The 23,343-nt window shown below is 44.0% G+C and overlaps 2 long non-coding RNA genes across 2 annotated transcripts; one reads left to right on the top strand and one right to left on the bottom strand.

The window, feature by feature from the left end:
• The first annotated feature begins 651 nt into the window (after positions 1–651).
• LOC119376266 (uncharacterized) lies at positions 652–18,346 on the top strand. Its single transcript, XR_005180537.2, has 3 exons — positions 652–977; positions 3,527–3,768; positions 18,057–18,346. It is a non-coding gene; the product is annotated as an uncharacterized LOC119376266 (long non-coding RNA).
• On the bottom strand, positions 16,558–23,195 carry LOC119376265 (uncharacterized). The gene is made up of 3 exons (XR_005180536.2): positions 22,957–23,195; positions 22,426–22,510; positions 16,558–16,917 (listed from the first exon to the last, which is right to left on the bottom strand). It is a non-coding gene; the product is annotated as an uncharacterized LOC119376265 (long non-coding RNA).
• Between the last annotated feature and the right edge of the window lie 148 nt (positions 23,196–23,343).

The raw sequence follows: 23,343 nt of genomic DNA, 5'->3' as shown, positions 1-23,343 counted from the left end.
ACAACACAAACGAAACGAAATATATTCTCAGTTAAGGCAATACAAATACCACAAACACATGCACACTCGGCTGGTACCAGTTACAACTTCACGGTATAACTCAGATGGTGTTTACACAACGGGAGCTAAACAAACAGATCACACGCTACAAATGCAATCGCATGCATTACAACTATTCACCGACAGTTAAAGTCCTGAATAAACAATGGCGTATCCAGTCCGCAACACTTGGACGGTAATCGAATGCTTCTCTTCTAGGAAACACTCACGCCAGCTCCAGCGTTGATCGTCGTAGCTCAACCGTCGTCGTGTCTTGTCACGGCTCACACGGTGTCGTCATCGGATTCTTCCAGATCGACGAGCGACTGACCACACACCATCATAAACACGTCTTCTTTGGCTAACGGAGCCACACTTAACGTAACGTCACCATCACCGGGCCGCGCATATTGAGGATCTAGTGGATACAGAGCTAGCAACCGGGCCTGCACGCGGATTGGCTGCTTTCACCATAGGACGCTCTGATGTCATACCATAGCAACGGCGGAACGGCGGTGGACGACAACGGCGCCCGACCGGGCCGCTGTTTCGTACGCCGATTTTTTCTGCGGCAAAGAACTTTTTCTGCGCGCTGTGATGGCGGCGGGTACTGGTACATTTGAAGCTTTGAAGGTCTCGTCTGGCTGTGCTGCTGTGTTGTCTTCTCTGGTGTTGTGTGATGATATACGCCGCGCTGTGTAAACATATGCGCGGTGTAAGCATTACGCCAAAGTGGCTGCATATGTAAGTAATCGCGCGCGAGCCTGCACGGCCCACTGCTTTGCTCGCGCATATCGCGTACGTGGGATGCCGGATCAAGTGAAAGAAGAGTTCTTCGTGGCCGTGAAAAAAAATGAAGCCTGTGGCAGACAAGGCGGCGAAGAATGTGAACCATCGATCGTGGACTCAGCCCAACAGTACGATGCGTGGTGCAAAAGGTATGTGAAAGTGTTTAGTAATTAAGCGACAATAAGCCTACATTTCCTGCTCGCGCTGTTACGGAGGCCCAAATATTTTTGTTTTGTTCTTGTGTTCGGTTGCTACGCAAAGTAGCGGTGTTATTTCCCATCAGTCTTGCTTTTGTCACCTCGTAATTCTGCGCGAGCATGGTGATGCTGCGATCTGTTGCGCTTTACGTCGTAAGAAAGGTTTGTCTAGTAGGGGACTCCTCAATTTTGTTGCTTGGTGCATTCGCCGTAACACCAGTGTCCTACCGAAAAAGCATGTTTGATTGTGACGGGTACAGCGGTGCGAAGAACAGCCAGTGCCAGCAGTGTTTGTAAACTCGGGCGTTTCTTGCTTCCAGAGACAGCAAAGGATATATTTAGCATAAGGGGTGAGAGGTGTCGTATGCAACCACAAAATGCTGCTTACGTAGTTCAGGCGGGCTGAAAATAAAATAATAAAAGAAATCAAACCTAATTTCATACAGCTTCCTAACATCTATTTGCCGGCACAAAGGAGTGTTCGTCGTCACAGAAAACTTGCCTGCTTGCCTGCCAAAGTTGCCTGCTTGCAATACTGTAATAAAATGTAGTGAGCCATTATGGCTGTGTGGTAACTTAGAACTACTATAGTCTACTGCTTACATACTAGGCAGCACTGGAAGCTATGCAGGTAGTACATCATTGAAATCTTATTACATATGGTTTGCAGTGTATTTCTTTTTAACACAATAGTTTATATGCAATAACTGCTTCATATTTTTAAAGTACTTCTGGACAAGAAGTTCAACTACCTATTGCTGCCCAACAATGCACGAACGATAGCTGAGGTACTAAGCTTCAGTCACAGGCAAAAGCGGTGCACTGCCACTGCCGGCTGCATTACCGTGTTACTCCACTCACGTGAAGTTAGTGTATGGCCGAGCCTTATTCATTAGTGAGCTACATGCTGCCCTCCTCTCAAGCCCTGCTTTCCCCGTGATCTTTCTTCGTGCAGCACACCCTGCCTTCTTGAGATTGAAATCATTAGCTGGTCTACGTCTGGTTTATTTGAACAGAGTTTCCACGCCATTGCCAACTCGGCTTTTTTTCGTTACTGTGGGGATAGATAGGGCTGCAGCAGATTACCTGCACTCTCCTACCAAAGTGCCCCACGTTTACATTCATTGCATTTGTTTTTATGTTAAAATGCATGCACATCACCTCAGAAAATTGAGCTATTTGACTGAGATTCAACACGAAAGAAGGTGAGGCATGCAGGCACAGGCAAGAAAAAAGAACCAGGCAATGAAAATGCAACCGGAAAGGCACACTGTGCCCTTTTAGTGAGCAACCATTCCGAGAAAATAGAGGAGGGTTGAAATTTTCCGAACAAAGGCCTCAGAGTTGTGTAGTACATGTTCTAGACATTGCCTTAGCATTACAGGATAACCATGTGCGCTGGCAGTACTCCCCTGGATCTTCAAAACTGTTGCAAAACTTTTCGTAGAAGCATTGTAATGTTGTAGAAAGTAGAATTGCCATGTCATACCTTAGGTCCTCAATTACCAAATTGTGTGTGCACAAAGTGAACACCAGCCTTAATGCCCAGATTGCACTCTTGTGTTATTAGTAGGAGGTTATGCTTATAATGACGGGGAGGCAGAAAGTAAGGTTAACAGTTGATATTAAGAAGTTTGCATAGATAATGGGGCTGCGCCTGAAACAGGACCAAGTTGATTAGCGAAATATAGAAGAAGCCTTCGGGCGTAGTCAGGGTGTTGATGATGCTTCCGATGAAAGAGATCAGACCCGGACATCCGGCTTATTTGCTGGTATGGTAGCAATTCAGCAAGCCTGTGCCTGTGGCCACTGCATATGCTCTTTGCACCCTCAGTGATCTTTATTTGTAATGAACTTCCATGGCCAGTAAAATACAGATGAAGACAAGAAATACAACACATTGAGCAGGTCTTCATAGATAATCAAACTAAGCGCTCATCACAGCAGAGACAAATGTGAGTCAGGTGCACACAGTGGTGAAAACATGGGATATCTGGAAAAAAGTTTTATGTTCAAAGGATGGCTGGAAGCTTCGCTATTGCATTCATGAATGAAGGAACACTTCTGCATAACAGCCTCATCAGGCAGGACATTCCCACAGTGTGCTGTTCGGGAAAAGAACGGTTTTTGAAAAGCAGTTGCCCTGCTTGAAAATTCTCACACCTTCTTGCTATGGTCCGAACTGTGTTATTTGTGGGTTCATGGGTTCGATATATTTGTCTTTATTTATCCCTAGCTTATCGTGAAGAATCTGATTGAATAGTCAGAACCATGCTGTGTGACAGCGTGATTACATAATGGTACATAATGATAAAGTTTTCATGTTAAAATTATAACATAGAAGACTTGCATTTCATCTGCATTTGCTTACTGTTCACAATATACAACTTGGAAGGGATACTGAACATAAATATGAAAAAATTAAAAAAATCAATGAAATGTTACTCTGAAGAGTGAACTGTTCTGATAAACATATTTTATTTCGCACATCTTTTGAACAGATGGCTAGTCTTTGGAGGATTGTGAGCATGTGGCAGCTGCACACCAGTACGTGTGGAACAGCTCTTCGACGGCAGTGTGTGCTGGTGGTGGACGCAGCAGCAGTAGAGACAGGCAGTTGGTGTGCGCTTTCCTGTCGTGCTACTTCCCCTTCTCCATGTCTCCTTTACATCCCTTCAGCCTTTTCCACAAAGGCACCGAGATGTGCCCCCACCCAGGAGCCTGGTTGAGAAGCCAGTTTCCGGTAAGTTACACGTCACTTCTAGTTCACAGCGCGGCCGCTAGACATGGCAGTTTGTGAAACAAGCCTTAAATTCATTACTTTCCACTAGTTTCTGCCTGAAAACGAGGTTGTGGCAACCAATTTCAGCACCCAAGCTTTCAATTGGGCTGAAAATCTCGGTGGTGAATGTTCTGTTCCATATCCCTTTAAAGGAGTACTGACACGATTTTGAGACATCGCAAAAGGGACATTTTCCGTTTCCTTGGTATGCAATGTCAACGCTGTCCACACACCGGTGTCGGAGAACACGTATAAAATATTTTAATTTGACATTGAAGTTTTCGTCGCTGAGCATCTGCAAGCCAGCCCCACTGCAATGGACATTATCCCGACGAGTCAAGACAGTTCCCCCGAGTTTGCGAGTTCTGCGTCCTGCATGCAGCCTAAATCGCAGACACTGTCAGGGTCACTGGACGACAGTTCACTCATCATTGTTTATGTGCACCACGAGCAGATGACGGATTTGCCGCTAGTACGTCGCGAGTTTCTGTATCCCCGTGACGTCATACTGATATGAAACGTCACTGAGAAGCCGCCCCCTTGATATCGAAACCGAAAGTGTCTTTTTAAGGTAGCGGTAATTAAAATATATACGATGCATTCCCAGGCTCCACAATACTCGTTTTAGGTTTCTCGACACCAGTATATTTATTTAGAGCAACAATCCGAAAATTTTCAAAATTCGTGTCAGTACTCCTTTAAGGAGGGCACGGGGTAAGCCCTATACGTCCCATGCATTTTTTACCATACTGAGGAACCGCATTCTTAGTAACTAAAAGGAATGTTGACATAATACAAACGTCATTTTTCTTCCAAATTTTGCGCTCTTTTAACTCTACCAGGTTCATTAAAATCTGACTAATAATACAATTTCGTGAATTTTTACCACTAAGACCTAAACTTTGGGTTAATTTGAATCTTTCAAAATTTATAACACAAACTGTAAAGTGCATAATGTAATTCTGCTGCAGTAGAATAGTTTGTATCCTTATGCAAAATACAAGAAAAAATATTTAACTGGTTATTTTGTAATAATGATATTTAAAGTAAGAAAGCAGCTGAAAAGCGAACATCTTTTGCCACAAACACCATTCGACATTTTTATTTGGTAGCTGTGAGCTTGGTAATCATTGCCAAAGTCATTTCTTCACTCTCGAGCCTGCCGTCTTGCTTGCCTTGCTCCTTTTGTGAGCGGTTGTGGAGCTTTATCCGCAATGTGTCGTAGGTTATGGTCAACTTTTGTCGGCAAATTGACTGCATTTTGGCCAGGCCTTCCACCCTAATAATTTCAGAATTTTGGCACGTGCGATACTGCCATTATTAAATGAAAGCAGTCTGTGATGCAATTCCAATTAGCTCAATGCTTTCACAGCACAGTTTGCAGGCGTGATTCTGTCTAATTGCATCACAAATAATATTCACATCCATTAGACCAGGGGTTCTCAAACTTTCTGGCCTTGGGGAACCCCAGTGGCTTTTCCAGAGTGCCGCGGAATCTCTTAACCTTTTCTTGAGCATGAAGACAATCGAAACTGGTGGCGGGGGGAAGGGGGGGGGGTACACACGCAACCACAGTATTAACACTGTCCCTGTTGGCCTGTTCTCCTTTCTTTAATATCGAAGGCCATCGCCATTAATGTAGAACTCCTGATAATACATAGACTTGCAATTAGCCCCTGTGCCGCTCCACGAGTCACGTAAAACGTCTGCCGACCATACACTACATGCTTCAGGCACCGTGCAGCGTAGGCAATGTGTTCACGCAAACAAAGCGCCGGGCGTACAGAGGCCTGTTTTATTTTTTGCAAAACATAAAAGGAGGCATGGGGCCAGTCACACAGTGAAACAGCCGTCGACCGATACGTCGGTTGTAAATGCCTGAATGCTCATGTGGCCCATGAAGCGACGCCTCTTACGCGTATTAAAGCGCTCGTTGCACGTTTTGATTACAAAACCAACATGGATCAGTGGCAAATCACCATGTGTGAAAACTATGCCATGTGAACACACCATGCCATGCCAACACACCATGAGCCACGAACGAAGCGCCGAGGTGCCCGTTAATGTCGTTTGAACTGGTTTGAACGCTCACGAGCATGAATTAACAGCGCTCCGCACATTCTGTCACCATGCGTCTGCAAATCGTGCGAGTTTTGTGGCGCTCATTAGACGAAGAGTCTTTAGTGCTGCTACCATGTGGGTCTCGCTACCTGCAGACACCCAATGTGCGCATTGGGCGTGCGACGGTTTCGTTAAATGCAGTATGCAACACAAATTCGCTTGTCTAAAGAAATAAATTAGTTGCTAATGCAGGTCAAACAGGAGCGGGTTGCATTTGTTCTGGCCGCTCGCAGAACCTTAAGATGTCCTTCCTGAAACCCAGTTTGAGAACCCATGCATTAGAGCATACCCGTTGTCACACTGCAGGCGATTTGCCCCGAAAGGCTGAGAGATTTGACGATGAAGAGCTTGCTCATTCAGCAAGTGGCACTTCAGCATAGAGCACTGCACGGGCCTGGCCCGAAAGCCCGGGCCAGCCGGGTAAGGGATTGTTGGATCGGGCCCGTGATGTACGGGCTTGGGTCGGGCTCGGGCCTGAGCCAGGCCCGTATTAGGCCCGGGTCTCATACGTATCTGTATAATCACGCTCCGGGCACCCGACACATCACGTTCGACGGGGAGCGCTAAAGAGGCCGCCGGCTGGTTCACTTCGGCGCTCTAATAGACAGTTGTTTTGGAAGCCCTTAGTTGGTCTTGCTTTAAGGCGTAACATTTTCAAAGATCGAAGGCGGTCACACGAAGACGACAAGACAGCCATCTTCAGGGAACAGCGAAGACGGTGGCTCGCTCGCCAACGGGTGTTCCTCGCTTTGACAGATATATGCCACTGCGGTGGTGGTGACTCGGGGGAAAAAGGGTGTGACAAAGAACGTTCTTGTTTTGAACACGAAAACGTAGTGTAAGTTGGGTGCAGTTGCCTGCCGAGGAGTCAACACGACAGCTTTAATTTATGTAACGCTGCCCAGCATGGTGTATTCCTACCAGAAGCAGATAGAGCACTTTTTTTTTTTCATTGCATTGTGCAATAGATGAAGTTTGCAGACTTGCTACTTTTACTCAACAGCCCTAGCTCGTATGCAATTGATGTAGAACTTAAACTAAAAATGTTTGCCATGTTTTTTTTTTTTTTTCAGTTTATGGAGGTATTATATTTTGTAGTCGTTCTTTGAAATGCAAAAATAAGATTGCGTGGTTAGCACTGCGTGCGTACATGAAACAGCCAGCTATGTCTCCAATTATATTTTATATTTCCCTGCAATTATTTCGCAAGAGTGTTACGGGCGTAATTAACCGAAAGTATACACAGTACCAGTAAAAGTCGTGACACTGAAAGAAGTTCCTAAAACAATCTCTAGAAAATATCTTGTGTGCGGCAGGTATCTTCACAATAACCGATGGTTGGACAGTGCCTCCTTTATGCTCAAGGCATAACTAGCTCAAACGGGCCGGGCCGGGCCCAAACCTTTCGGGCCCGGGCCGAGTACGGGCCACATTTAAGAACACCGGGCCGGGCTGGGACCGGGCCGGAAAAATCGGCCCGTGCAGTGCTCTACTTCAGCATATCGTTGGTATTTATTCACGTTTACAAGATAACTGCATTGCTTGCCATGAAATTTAGACTTTCTTAAAGGAGTACTGACATGAATTTTAAAATTTTTCGGGTTGTTGCTCTAAATGAAAGCACGGATGTCGAGAACCCTAAAAAGAGTGTCGTGGTGCCTGGGGATGCATTACATATATTTTTAATACCGCTTCTTTTAACCAGCAGTTTCGGTTTTGGTTTCGAGAGGGCGGCTTCATAGTGACGTGTCAAGTCTGCCCGTGACGTCACGGACAGACTGCAACCCACGAAATATTCACCTGCTGTCCTTTGCTGTCAGTCGAACGTGGTTCATGATGAGTGAACCGTCGTCCAGTGCATCCGACAGCGATTTCTGTGATTTAGGCTGCATGCAGAACCCAGATTTCGCAAACCAAGTGAGCTGGCTTGAAACGTCATAGGGCTCTCCATGCGGTGAAGCTGCCTTGCAGATGCTGGGAGATGAAAACTTTAAAATCAAACTTAAATATTTATACGTGTTTCGCGGATGCGCTGTGGGGAGAGCGTTAACACTACATGCCAAGGAAACCAAAAACGTCCGTTTTGCTGCACTTCAAAATCGTGTCAGTACTCCTTTAAAGCCTTCTTTACCTTCAGCATCTCAACTTATTGACAGACACGACAATGACCAATGACCCTAGGAGCTGAAAGTGTATGCACAGACGCGCTTCGAAGAAAAAGTGTGAATAAATAGGTGCACAGCGTCTCCGGACTGCCTTAGAAGTTACCCGATAATTTCTTATAAACAGCTGACTCTAGACAACCATTTTGGCTTTGGTACACGAAGCTTTTTTGTAGTAAATGGACTGTAAGCATGGATCGCATATGAGGGGCTTATCCTGGGATGCATGTTCACTCACTACTTGCTTTCGGAAAAACTGCTTTTCAGCCACAAAAAAGACTTTTTAAGATAAACATGAATATGGACAAAGGTATACACTTTTCGGATTGCGAGGGAAAAAAAGGTGATTATTTTTTAAATTTTGCCTTACCCTGTGTCTTAAGCTTTTGGCACAGACTGCTGTGCCGCATGGCACATGAGAAAACTCCATACAGAAATGTACAGAAATGACTCCTGTACCGTATGGAAGTGAAGTCAGTAAATACATCACACACCAGTTGGTTGCTGGTTTGGTGTGCAGTTTAATTAGTTAAAGTAGCATGGGACTTTGTAGGTCTTACAAGAACAGAAATCTGGGCGAGTTTGTAAGAATGCATATTAGAGCAGGTAGCACAAAAACATCCACGCATATCCACGAAGTGAATGATGAAGAGTGGGGCGAAGCTTGGATTGTTCAGTAACCGTGAACCTCCCGTGATATTGCCCACTCTTCACCATGTAAATGAGTGACAACAGGTGTGTAGAGTATATACATTTTATCGGTCATAATTCGTATGTCGTGTTGAGTGCTGGATTCCGTCTTCCTTTCATTATCACCGCTTTATGATCCGTGAAATGTAGAGCCAGTGGTTCTTCAATTGGATCCAAGCTGGAGTTGGCAAAGACAAGGGCTATGCACATCTCACTGATGGTTGTTGGCTGTTTACAGTCATACGAATGCATCGTAGAGCGTATCGAGACGTCATATACTGCACAAGCCAGTCGTCGGGGATGTCAACGTTAAAGTCACCGACTAGCACGAAGGGGTTGTTCTTTTACTTTGTTTTATAATCGCTCATTGCTAGATCGATGTACTTTTCTACGTTGCCTCGGGAGAGATTCGGAAACAGGTATACTGTCATGACGATGGTTCCGTTAGATAGCTTTATTGCAGCGTGTTCTCTGTTGTGAGAGGGCGTGCACCGCAGCGCCCTCTCGTGTATTTTTTTTTCACAGATGTTTTTTTTTTTAATCAGTTTCGACTTTTGTTCAGTTTTCGGTGCACCCTCGTGTATTTTTTTTTCACAGATGTGTTGTTGTTTTTTTTTCGATTTTTCGATGCGCGCTCTCTCATGTATTTATTATTTTTTTTTTTCAGTTTTAGTTTTGGTTTCGTGTACCATGATGGACGCTGACGGCGGACAACGCTAGGTCTTTAAGGGACACTAAAGGCAAATATTAAGTCGACGTTGATTGTTGAAATAGCGGTCCAGAAACCTCGTAGTGCTACTTTTATGCCAAAGAAGTGCTTATTTTGAAATAAAATCACGTTTTAGTGGTCCACATCACGTTAGCGCACTTCAAATCACCCGCCTGAAATCAGACTTTCATACGTCACTGCTGCCGTGCCCAACGTTGCCCGCCTTTACTGCGCGGCCGCCTATACTAGTCGCCGACGACGCTGCGGCAAAGACTTGCTCGGATGGGCACATTGAAAGCCTTGACCAAGTTGCGGTTGGTCTCGTAATCCTCAGTACGAAAGTGCAGTCAGCACACACGCAGAGTTTTTGACTGTTTAGCACACTGGCACTACGGCATGACACTGAGCCACTTCGAGCGTAAGGGTTCATTCCGCGGCACCCAGTGAAAAGACACATCAGTTTCCATGCTGCAGCACTGGCGTTGTGCACCATTCGGGCATCCGGCAACATCACATGCATGCGGCATTTTGTCGAACTTTCTGTCAGAGCGACTTTCACGAGCGCGCAAAACACACGCGGCAGTACGCGATACCCAAACTACCACCCAAACGAAGCAGGGCACCGGGCAAAGTGCAGTTCGGCGAAAACGGAACCTTTGAACCACGCGCGCCGTTCCCCATGGCAACGCCACAGAGGTTCTTTTTTCCATGAATCAAACAGAAACAAACAGCATTTTATTACGTCTTTTTATGCACGGAAGGTTCTTTTTTTATTGCTGCTAGTTTGATTACTAGTGATTTATTGTAGGCAGACTTCCATACGTCATCGGGATCACTTCGAAAATGTCCCACTCGTGGCGTTCATCATGTGATACATTTAGCTAAATTTTTGGTAAGTAGGGCACTGGTGTTGATAATATTGCCGTTTTAGACCTTGTCATACATTGAGCTTTCACTCTGACATAAATTGTTATTTGCCTTTAGTGTCCCTTTAAGGAGCTTCGCCCCTAAAATACGAAGACACAAGTGAGGAACATATATGCAGATAGCACTCATCTCGTGTATATGTTCCTCGTTTGTGTCTTCGTATTTTTGCGCTACCTGCTCTAATTTGCAGGTCTGTTCAGTTATTCTGATTGTAGGTTTCTTCAAACACAGCAGTGTGCGAGAAACTCAGAAATTGTAAAGCTTGAGTACAATTGTGCAAGCAGAACACAACAATAGAAAAAAAATCACAGTTTCACCTCAAGGGCAAAGCAATGAATGCGATAGCAAGAAATTGTAATGTCACGTGAAGAACGGCAAGCAGATAGAAACTTCCTGCGCGCTGCTCAAGCTCAAAGGACGCTGGAAAAGAAAACGCACAAGGCGAGTGCAAACTAACAACTGTCACAGCTCGACACTTGCAGTGCGCTGCTCAAACACAGAGAAGGACGCATGAAAAGAATGCGCAGGTATACACAGGACGAGCGCGAACTGTCGCAGTTGTTACTTCAACTAGCCCCTACTTTGGCTCTCCTAGCCAGCAGCTCACTCCTTTCTCAAACACGGCCGCTGCAGCGAGCAGTGACCTCGTGCGGTCTATAGCTTCAACTATGGACCGCGGCTAACCACCCAAGACTGCACATTACAAGCTGATCACTTCGATGCAACAAGAAGAAAACATTTGCAATAAGGTTTAGTTCAGGACATGTCCATTCCGGCTGATTAAGCTCTCTGACCTTCGTCACATCGTGGTTGCATACGCTTCTGCGTCGTTCACTTCATTGAGGTGAACGTCTCAAATGCTTCAGCTAAGCAATGCAGCCCAATGAAAGGAGAGCGAAGGCTGCAAAGGATGCAGAACTCACGGCAGTGCGTGAGGAAGCTCCAATGGCAAAAGAACGCAAACAAGCTTAGCGAGCAGCAACTGTGGCTGCATTGCAGGTACCTTTGGCATTTCACCACAGGGCCGCACATTTCCATCACATCTTTACAGCTAACCCCTTCGGTTGCATTTGCAGTGGGTGTGATCGACTGTGGTTTGGGCTACTAGTGTCTCATTGCTTGGGCCAATGTGATCTATGCCTGACTTGACTAAACAATTACTACTGTGAAGAGGATATTGATGGTTACAGTGTATGCTGTACATCGTGGCCGTCGTGAGTGGACGTTGCACGCCAACAAAGGTGAACAGGCAATCATACGAAGAAGCACTTGACACACTGCAGCAGCACTTTTCGCCCAGCCAGAATGAAATAGCCCAATCCTACAAATTTTTCTCGCGCAACCAGATGCCAGGGGAGGCAGTCAGAGATATTCCTGTAGCCATTTGGCAATTGGCAGATACCTGCAACTTCAGCAGTTCACTGGATAAGATGCTGCGGGACCGGATAGTTTGCGGCTTGCAAAATAACTTAGTACGTCGTCAGAAATGGTAGAAGAAAACATGAAGATGATGAGGCCTTCACCTGAATTAGAGGAAGGTGTAACACGTGTTGAGAAACATAAATGCACAACGGGTGACTAGACCATGTTTCACCATGTTTCAGGTGTGGAAAATCGGGGCACGACTCCAGGACATGCCGGTTCCACTTGGCAAAATGCTACCAGTGCCAGCAGCGTGGTCATGTTCGCAAGATGTGTCCCAGACAAAAAACATTTGCTATGCTGGGTTTAATAAAATATTTGTGGCACAACTGAGACAAGCAAGGAAAAAAGAGAAGACAGGATAGGGCGCCAGACTTTCAACTAGTTTATTTTTCTCACATCACCAAAATATATATGCTTCCAGATATGCGCACAAAGAGGGGGCGCAGCACAAGCGACTGTCACATAGCACAAACAGAAAAATACACAGAAAAAAATCTATCACACAACGCTATCTAAAAAAAATATGCTGGGGTTTGACATAGCAAAACCATGTTATGATTATGAGGGACGACGCTGTAGTGGAGGGCTCCGGAAATTCTGACCACCTGGGGTTCTTAACATACACCTAAATCTCCCAGACAAACAGAGAGCAGAACAAGCGAACACCTAACATGGCCACACCACCAAATTAATTCCATGCATTTGTCAGTGGGAAACTGCAATGATTTGGAATCAGATGCGCTGTACCTCGTTCAAACGGCAAATAAGTTAGTTGGAAACGTTTATGAAACATTTCATATATATATATATATATATATATATATATAAAGCCGGTAGAATCAGTTTTTCCAATGCTCGTCGTCACGTGAAATCCCTTCACCACCGAGGGCCAGGCGCTCGTGCTACTTCTCCAACTTCTCTACTGGTGCTGCTAGTCCCTCAGCTAACTTTCATGTTGCAGCCTCCTCGATAAGCCAGTTGCCGGAGCTAATCGCAGAGGCCATATGCTGCCGTTCATAAGCATTGGATCATATGTCATATGAAGGCGGCACCACTGTTCTGCTCAGTACAAATGAAGGTGTATGAGCACATTTTAGATTAGAAAAGATTACAATTTAAAAAAAAAGTGTACTGCATTTCAAAACTGATATAGTGACCATTAACTGTGTGCACCAGTAAAAAGGTCACATGATCACCATCATATTATGCCTCACTACTTTGCCCCGTGAGGCACCAAAAGTGACTTCAGTGAAGAAATAGAAATGTATATCCGCATGTAATGAGCTTATTGAGTTAAATGAGATAATTGAGCTGATGAGTCTAATTGAAGTTCTGAGAGGTTGTCCATCCCTTTAATACAGTCTGGTTAGAAAAATATGGCACTATGATGTTCTGACAGTTTACAAACACAAAGGTGGCAGAGAGAGATAGAAGAATACATAAACAACAACTTGAACTACATTCAAGTCGATCAGTCGTTTTTACTGATATTGGCAAGCATTGAAAAAGTACAAACAGGAATTAGCATTAATTTTACAATAACAGGTAAGCCACTAACAGCACGAAATACTTTGGTGTTTAGATTTGAAGCAAGGAAGTTCCCTTGAAACGGATGCAAAACTACCATGCTTTGCACAACTTCAGAAAAAGCACCATGGAAGTAAGAAAGAGCAAATATTTGCTATGACTCCTTTAATTGGTTACTTTTACTCCAATAATTAGTAGCATAATAGCACACGAGCAGCTATTATGACGTAGCAGGATTTTAAGGCTTAGTATATGGGGATCAGATGAACCTTGTTGCACCAGTACACTGTGTCGAGTATAGTTGCTGTTGACACAAACTAAGTCTGCTGTAAAACCTGAAGTACAATGTATGAATGGGAACGGTAACCACTTGAACTAGGTCACAGTTGAGCTTGACGTAAAGAGTGTTTGGTAACATCATCTTTTAAATGTTTTTACATTCATAAAATGGCATGTGCCCTTGAGATTTTCGTAGGTTGTCAGAGAAAAATAAAGCTGTGAACCCAGCAGTATAATTCATTGCATAGGCATTAATGCCCAAGAACATGTCAGTTTTGACGCTTGGTTTAACAAGAATGTCTAGTGGAGGTCAAGCCCTTTCGAAAACTTAATTACGCTATCATAAGAGTGGTTTACTGCGCAAGATAGCTTTCTTTGTGCGTGTGTGGACAGCGCAAAACAAACTAAGCCTGAAGGAAGGAAGACGCACACAGCGCCGATACTAGCTCGTTTTCTTTTTCTTTTTTTCTTCAAACGAAACCATAAACATAACTACACAGCAAACCACCCGTCCTCTAAATGCGACGCAGCGTCACAATTTTCTTCAAACCATTGTCGATATCACTAAGATCTGCTTAGATATTCCTGACCCGCTTCGAAAAATTGCGCCGTTTGGGAATCCGGATTCGATTGAATGTCCCCTACCGGTAAATTACACATTGTGACCGCTCTTTTTTTTTTTTTTCGCGTGAGAAAGAAACCGGTTCGCTTTGTCAAGCGGCCTTAATGAAACATCCGAACAGCAGAAGTGACCCAACAGCGATGCAACGACTGGTATAATAATGAACTGCGTCGTTCACAAATGTACATACAATGTTCACGTACCTCACGCTGTCGACGTCGACGCTGCGCAGGATCACACAAGGCGAGCGTAGTGTATTTCGAATACGTTGGCAGTTGCATAGCATAGTCCTCAATAAATATGGCACGAATGTATAAAGAAAAGCACGCGATTTACGTAAATACGATCAAAAATGCCGCTCGGTCCTCAAGCACACGCAGGAGAGGGGCGTGGGACAAATAGACGTCGACATAGCGTGGTCTAGTGCGGCGACGACGTCTGTGTTATTTGTTGCCAGACTTGCGAACGTAAGTCACCAAAAATGACGAACGCCACTTCTTCCTCTTTTTCTTTGTCCTTGCCTTGGTCGTGTGTGTTGGCTTTTTGCGTTTGTAATCAACAAAAGTTGAGCTCACTGGCCTTTTTTTCTGCTTCGTTCACAGCCCTGTACAAATTATATAAAATCCCCTCTTGTTGCGACGGCTTCTTGCACGTTGCCGATCTCGAAGGCCATGCATTCGTATTAGAGATAGCCAGCTTTGCTGGTTTGTTGCAAAACGAGGTGGCATAAATAAAAAGTCCCCTGTTTCAAATTTCAGAGAACATAGCCTAGCACATACAACTCTTTTCACGGCGGTCAAACGAAAATCCCAAGTTGCTCTGCCAAACTGGTTTGCTTTTCGCGCATTTTGCTAACTTTGTGGGAGGAGGGAGAAAGTGCTTGTTCTGTTTACTTGTACCTTTTTTTTTTGTGTTATATGCCCTTCTCACTTGTGTTTTGCACCTTTGTTCGAACTCTAAATGAGAGTTTATTTTCTGTTGAAAATATTTTGAGACCACTGCTGTTTTTCAGTTTAGCGAGAAAAAATCATTTTGGTCCACATTGAGACGCAATTTACATCACGTGCCCCAATTAAAAATCAACTTTATACCTCAATCGAAAGCAAATAAATAGTTCTTCTCATACGGCAAGTTTTATCATTACAATTTTTGTTTTAAGGAAGAAAATAATTTTTTAAGATCCCCACTGACGGCTATCTTCCCATTTGGTTATACGGCAGCTTCCTCATTAAAGTTCCCCATAGACGTTGATGGGGAAATTCAAAAATTATTTTCTTCCTTAAAACAAAAATTGTAATGATAAAACTTGCCATATAAGAACTATTTCTTTGCTTTCGATTGAGGTATAAAGATGAATTTTAATTAGAGCACCACATGGTGTAAATTGCTTTTCAGTGTGGACCAAAATGATGATTTTCTCAAGTTTGCGATTTTTTCTCGCAAAATTGAAAAGCAGCAGTGGTCTGAATAATATTTTCAACGCAAAATATACCTTTTTGTAGAGTAAGTATTCATTATTCAGATATTCATACATAGCGCAATATTACACAGGAAAAAATGCAAACACAGGACATTTTGGCAAATTTTCTGGAGGCGTTTGTGGCAGAAAAATTGCACTAATATTATTGAGCTTCGAACACCTTACACAAACACCTTTGCTTAGTAAGAAAAACAAATTTGGTATTGAAGCAAGCAACGATAACTCAATATAATTTTTCTGACAAACCACCACTCGGACGACCTTCTGCGAAATTCGGAAGGCTCCCATGTGACCAAAAAATTTTTTCTCTCCGAAATATTCTAGCGAATCGCTGTTTTGAATGCAAGAAATCAGCACGATTTTTTTCGAGAACATTTGAGATGGTCGCCTGGGACGTTTGGCGTGGAATGACCCTATATAAGAATTATTGTGCGTAGCTCAAATTAATGAGCAATATTGCTTGATTCTGTTACTTGCCTGGTTTTTATAGAAAAAAAGATGATTTTATTGTCGTTGGAGCCCTTCTTGGTCTTCACATGACACTTCAAGCAGTTCATAAAAACAAGGTGATCACTACATTCATGATGTAATGCTGGGAAACTGGCAAACTTGCTGCCCAGTGGAAATGGGCATCAATAGGCATAAATTGTAGCCATTCCTAGACTAGGCAAACCGCAACCATATCGACAGCATTGTTTGTGCGCATACTTCTAGAGCTTGCCCTGCTTAGCAGACAGCAGGATTACATGGAGTAGCAGAATCACTTTTCCACTTTATGTAGAACCTTTAGCAGAATCTTTTAGCAGAATCTTTTTTTCACTCAGTATGACTTGCAATACGGGAGCGTGTGGCCTCATGAGTTCAAAGATTGCGCATGGGTTCAACGTGTTTTCATTTCAGCAACTAAATGATATTTTCTTATTTGGAATCATCCCCGAGTGCGAGAACAGCATTTAGTTATGGAAATAAGGGCTAGTGGAAGCCATGGCCAGTCTTTGAACTCATGATACCACGCGCTCCCGTGATGCAAGTCATATTGAGAGTGACTGTACATCTTCCGCCGCCACTTGTCTTGCTCCAGTTATATATCCAAGCACTTAAGATCGTGATCACAGTAGGCCAAGGGTGGTATGTACCCATGCAGGTGTATCCAGTGCCAAGCGAAAACCTGTGTAAGAAAGATGATGACACCTAGTTGCCATGAATAAGAACAAGAACGCAAGTCAGTATGCAAGGCATACAAACGGGCACTTGCACTAGCTCAATCAAATATCTTACTGCTCAGCACACTTTTAAGGACACAGGGTAGGGTAAAAGTTCTTAAAAAATCGAAATTTGGTTTTTTCCTTGTTTGCAATGCTAGGGCCTTTCTTAACAATATGCAGTGCCCCACAAATTTTTGTGCGCTTTGTATGAGCCAAACAGACTGGGTTTTCCAGACCAACTAACGAGCAGCAAAGCCCCTTTTCATCAGATGGTGCACAGCCCGAGCTTTCTGCCTCAAGTGAATTTTTTAAACACCGAAACTGGCAGCTGCCCTGAGCTTAGCAGGTTTTAAAAAAAAGTATTCCGGCTACCCATAGTGCACCTTTTTGAACACTTAAGGCAAGTGGACTCAGCAAAATGCCTCGTCTGTGTGAGACATGCACGGAGACGCGGTTCTGTGCATTTATTTTTAGTTTAGTTGCGCCTTTGTTAATTTTGTTGAGACGGCAAAAGATATTCTCGTGTTGGCGAATAAAATAAACTGTTCAGAAGGAGCAGACAGAAACAAGACCAAGAGTGTGCGAGCACTTCAGCAAGTAAGCTTTGTTTGTCCTCATTACGCGTCGCCGCAAGGACAAAATGTTATCTGTAATGACAATGGCTATGCTCTCATTGATGTGGAGCTTCTACAAACCGTGAATACGAGTAACTGTGGCACTTGTCGAGAACACAATAGATCGTGTTCTTTGGAATGGAAATCCGCAGAACTGCCACCTTTGAAACCGTTCCAGCTTTCAAAGAGGCCTGCATCGCCCTAAACGTTCTCAAGGTTGTTTGGCACATCACTAAGGCACAACACTGTTATATGGTTGGGTGAGTTTATCAGTTGCATTGACAACTGATAAATGCTTAAATGTTCTTGGATTGGACTTTATTGTACAGAATTATACCTGTCTAGGAATACTTTTGCCTGAATCACTTGTAGTGTACTTTCAACTGCTATAATGTTCTTTCGCAAGGCTACACTTATACCATAGTATCAGTTTCTGTCTTTATTGTGATGCTACTGGTACACTAAATAAAAATGCTTGATCTTTGCAGGACACCACCTGGAGCAAGGTGTCCAAATTTCTACACGTGTTCCACAAGAATGCAGTGAAAATTTCAACAAAAGATGGGCATGGCACAAAGGAACAGGAAGAATTTTTTTTTGTGGACAAACAAACTGCTGTTATAAAACCTAAGGCAAAATGGTATCGCCTGCCAACAGAGCCACCAGACACACTTTGCTGCATCTGCCTTTTCAGGATCAATAAAGACTTTCCAGGGCTGTGAAATATTGAATATGTTTGTGATGTTGCTCCGAAAAAATAAACGTCAGTTGAAAGTTAGTGCCTGTGTCGTCTCACTTGCCTGTGTCCCTGTATGTTATCTGCGCTATTCCACAATGCTAGTTTCTTTGTTTCATACAACCTGAATGAAAACCAACAGGTAATGAAGCCAAGGTAAGTATAGGGAGTGTTAAGTGTACTATTTCCGTAATAATTACGATAGAAATGTGAAGGAAGTAAAGTGGACGAAATCACAATTTGCAGCTGGCAGGGACTGCACCTGCAACATTTGGATAGTGTATCCATAGGTCAGCAAAAAATGTGGAGCTCACTCAGACTCGCTCATGGAATATATTTTGACCTTAGAGCTCACTCGGACTCGCCAAAATTTTCCTCAACCGGACTCACTCCGACTCAGACTAATTTTTCTCAACCGGACTCACTAGGACTCAAACTCACCTAAATATTACTCACTCGGACTCGGTCAGACTCAGGTTCACAGCTCGATCTGAGTCTGAGTGAGTCGACTCATTAGTCCGTTAGTGTATAACTAGCTTTTTCGATCAGGATGTCAATGCACCTAAACATCCATATCTCGCATAATCGGTGCTCTATGATACATACTTTGATCTCATACCTTCATATACAAGTTATCAGTGATTGCAATCCAGTAGGTGTATTTTTATTGCAAGATATTAGTCACACGAGCTATTTTAATCAAGTTCCTTTGAAATATGTTTCAAGGGGGGGGGGTTGTCAAGGGGGGCACACCTCTGATCAATAAATAATGAGCTGGTGTATGAACACTAGTGCGTTGAAGTATATGTGAGTAGAAGTGAGTATCAACGGGAGCCATCATAAGGACGATAGTAATGCTGAAATTGAGTAGTTATCATCATAGGTCAGCAAAAAAATTTTGGAGCTCAGTTATATATGTTGTGCTTAGGGCTCACACGGATTCAGACTCGCCAAAATTTTCCTCAACCGGACTCACTCGGATTCTGACTCGCTAATATTTTTCCCAACCGGACTCACTCAGACTCACGGCTCAATGCGAGTCTGAGTGAGTCGACTCATGAGTGAGCTTGTCGACCTATGAGTGCATCCAATGCTCCACTAATTGAGCTATGGCAGCGGTCATCCTCCTGTACATTTTATCGGGTATTTATGTGCATGCAAACATCGGAGTATTAGTCAGCGTCGCTCACAGCAATGATGGCGAATGCGGAACATTCTTTTTCCTAGCTGGCATCACGTAGCATGTGCTATGTGACCCCAGCTTGGAAAAAGAAAAGAGTGCTGGAAGAAAAAAGAGCACGGGAAGCACTGCTCAAGCAACCGCACTTTTAAGTTTTCCAGAACTTAAACTGTGACTTTCTATTATGTTCCTTTTCATTCTGGGTCATGGAATGTGCAATGTGCATGGCACATCTGCAAGCTTCGTCAGGAGGAGGAAAGTCAGCCAGTCGGCATATTGGAAAGAGCAATCAACGTTCTTTCATAAATATTGGTGCAACTCAGTGAAAAGAGTTAGATCCACCTTGTTGGCGGACAATCGAGCATCGGTATCAGTCAATTACGTTTTGTAGCAAGCACCTATTAATGCAGGAAATGCAGTACGTAGTCTTGTCTACTGCTTGCCTGCACATAGTATTGACATTGCTTCCATGAAGTCCTACTTTGAGTCTACGTTTGTTTGTTCCAACTCAAATTGTATACACCTCTCTATACGTCAGCTAGGATTGCAAGGAGCATAAAAAACATGGTTGATCCCCCCGTCATAGGAATCTGTATAACAAGAAAGTAAAATGCGTCTTTACAGAAGTAGTTGAATGTTTACTGTACATTGATATAAGAGAGCTTGCAAAATGTTTATTGGTGTTTGGCAGCTATAGCACCGTTTAACATGGATGCACCGATGTCGACGCTTAGTAGCACATCTCCATTGTGACGACTAATGTCCATGATCAACGATTAGACAAACCTTTGTGGTAGCTGTAGCAGTTAATGGGGAGAGCGTATTCGAAGAAAGCGGTGTGACAGCCAGAAGAGCATCGCTGATTGGGTGCAGAACTTGGACTTGGGACGTAAACTTGGGCTCTTTAACATGCACCATCCCACTGCATGCTAAAGAGTTAATGAACACCAGGGTGGGACTAGAGGGAAACGCAACACACCTCATGTCTACCCTCAAGCGCGGCTGCGATTTTTCTAGGGGTGAGCGTAAGTGAGTAACGCGGTGTTACAGCCAGGCAACGCAGGCGCGCATCGCAGAGCTATTTTCACTATGGATGGATGCTATGAGAGAGGCCAAGGCTTGGGTTAAGGTCGCCACCTCGTGGTGTGTTAAGGCGTTGACAAAAATGCACTTCTCCTATTGGAAATGCACCGAATGGAACGGAGGCGCAGCAACAACGCGCTGCTGAAGCTAATCGCAGAGGCCACGGTCATAATGCGTTATTTTCACCTTACTGCTCCCAGACGGCAACCAAGAGCACTACGAGAGGAAAGTGTGAGATTTAAAGGGCGTGTTTGTAAAGCCTCCAGAGTGTGTGACAGTGACGCAGTGGATAGCGTGCCCGGCATCTTTTGTCACGGAGCGTGAGGGCGTGGGTTCGACTCCCATTGATGGAACTTTTTTCTTTAAATTTTGCTTTGCCATCTGATCGTGTGCATTTTTTAAATGTCATTTCAGTGACGAAAATACGTCACTGAAGTGTTGGTGGATCCCGGCATAAAACACTTTAGTGCTAAAACTTCTGAACAATACTTGAATGTAGGATAGTTATGTCCAATAAACGGAACAAAAGAACCAGAATGAAGATACTGACACATAAAATTTGCCTTTTCACCAAGACGTTACCTCACAGAAATTTACACCAGACTTTTGTTCATATCAGAGTTGCACTTACCTCGTGTCATCTTGGGGTTAGCAGGCTCTTGCCACAGTAGTCATAACGCAAAAGAACAGGTTTATAGAGATAAATGATTGCAAGATAGACCAATTCTTAAAAAAGCTGTTTGCTTTTAAAACCGTAATGGCTCCCGTTACCAGTCATTGAAATGCAGTCACTAAGAAAAGTTTTCTTGCTTCTGAGAACACTACAGCAACGTTTTTCAGGCGAATGTTTTGCATAGCAGCACATCTAAGCACACACAAATAAGGACAGAAGGAGGTGATGACAACACAAGGGCTTACTTCCAACTAATCATTTATTTACAAAGCAGCACAATATGAATGCTTTCGTTCATGACCACCACAAGACAGAAATGCCAATATCAGGTGAACATGCTCAGAAGCTGCGTTTGCTTAGATAAAATAATGGAAGGTGCAGCTGCCGCACAACTGACCTGCCATGCTAATCGTGCTCACCGTTTTCAAGTAGGAAATACAATCCATACTGTCATGCTTCCACGCATGCATAATAGATCGCAACGCCTAAAAAAGATTGGAAACTGCAGCAGTATCAGAGTGGTGTTTTCTGGCCCCGAGAAGTTGGAAAAGCTTTGCCAAATTACTCTTCCATTCAAGAAAACGAAAGAGCCATCCAGTACCAAGCATTGGGACCCATTTGTATCATGTATCTGGAGTGGTATATGAAGTTCCCCTATCGCGCAGTTTCAGCTATATCGGTTCAGACTTGTAGGTGTCTGAACCGAAGACTTCAGGAACACAAGAGGAAGGCGGGGAGACAGCAATCTTCCTGTACATTGTCATGAGTGCAGGTTAAGGAATAGGACGCCTCATAAACCACTGTATAATTTGTGCCAGGTAGCAGTGAGAAATAAGACAAGATGTCAGGAAGATAGTCGAAGCTGATTTGGTTGACAGGCGGGTCAGTCGTGCGTCAGTGCACCTTCCATGTATACACTTGATGCCGGCATTTCAGTCTTGTTTCGTCATGAGAGAAAGTGTTCATATTGTGCAGTTTTGTAAATAAATGATTAGTTGGAAGTAAGCCCTTGTGTTGCCATCATGCCCCTCAGTCCATGTTTGTGCACACTTAAGTATTTCGATCTGATAGCACTGTTTGGCAGCCAAAATGTTTTATGCCTTGAGGTTACTGCAACAATTGTCTGTGTCAAAAAAACAAAAGGTCATTCTTATTGATCTTTCTGTTCCTTTGTGTGACGCCTACCTTTTCTTGGGGTCTCACTGCATCGTTGTAGAACACTTGTAGAAATTTGGGTACCCTTGCACCATTGTACTTTTCAGGACATGACCTGCAAAGATTGTGTTTCTTTTTACTATAGCAGCAGTATCATCCTCATTTCTTCTGGAAACAACAAACGCGCGAGTCTACAAACACACTGACTGTTCTTTGCACAGCTGTACCCGTCACAATCGAACATGCTTTTCGGCAGGACACATAAGTGTTACGGCGAATGCCCCAAGCGACCAAGATTGCGGAGTCCCCTACACAAGGCAAACTTTAATTTGTTAATACGTAAAGCGATACAAACAGCGGCATCATCGTGCTCAGGCAAGAATTACGAGGTAACAAAGCCAAAATATAAGGAGAACACGGAAACAAAATCCAGTCACGAAATTAATAATATATATGGGGAAGAACCACTACTCTGCGCAGCAACCGAACAGAATCAAAACAAATTACTGGGCCGGAACAACAGCGCGAGCAGGCAATGCAGGCTGGCACACTTTCACATACCTTTGGCACCACGCATCGCACCGTTGGGCTGAGTCCACGATCGATGGTTCACTTTCTTCGCCGCCCCCGTCTGCCACAGACTTCGAAGATCCCACGTTCGCAATATGCGCGAGCAAAGCGATGGGCCGTGCCGGCGTCGCGCGATAACGCGCACCCATTTACACAACACCCACGGGCGTTGACAACACCACAGAACACTTATAGACAACACCACAACACCAAGCTAGTACACTGTAACTTCTAGACACTGTAACTAACCAAACTGACCAGTACCACCGCCACAGTCCCAGTAGAGGTACATCAGTCACAGCGCGCAGAAAAAAATCGGCGTACGAATACAGCGGCGCGGTCGGTAGCCGCTGTCGTCCACCGCCGTTGCTATGGTAT

Source organism: Rhipicephalus sanguineus, unplaced genomic scaffold (genome assembly GCF_013339695.2).
Source record: "Rhipicephalus sanguineus isolate Rsan-2018 unplaced genomic scaffold, BIME_Rsan_1.4 Seq1138, whole genome shotgun sequence".
NCBI lineage: Eukaryota > Metazoa > Arthropoda > Arachnida > Ixodida > Ixodidae > Rhipicephalus > Rhipicephalus sanguineus.
The sequence above is the reverse complement of the archived record's forward strand: the minus strand, read 5'-3'. Positions and strand labels throughout refer to the sequence as shown.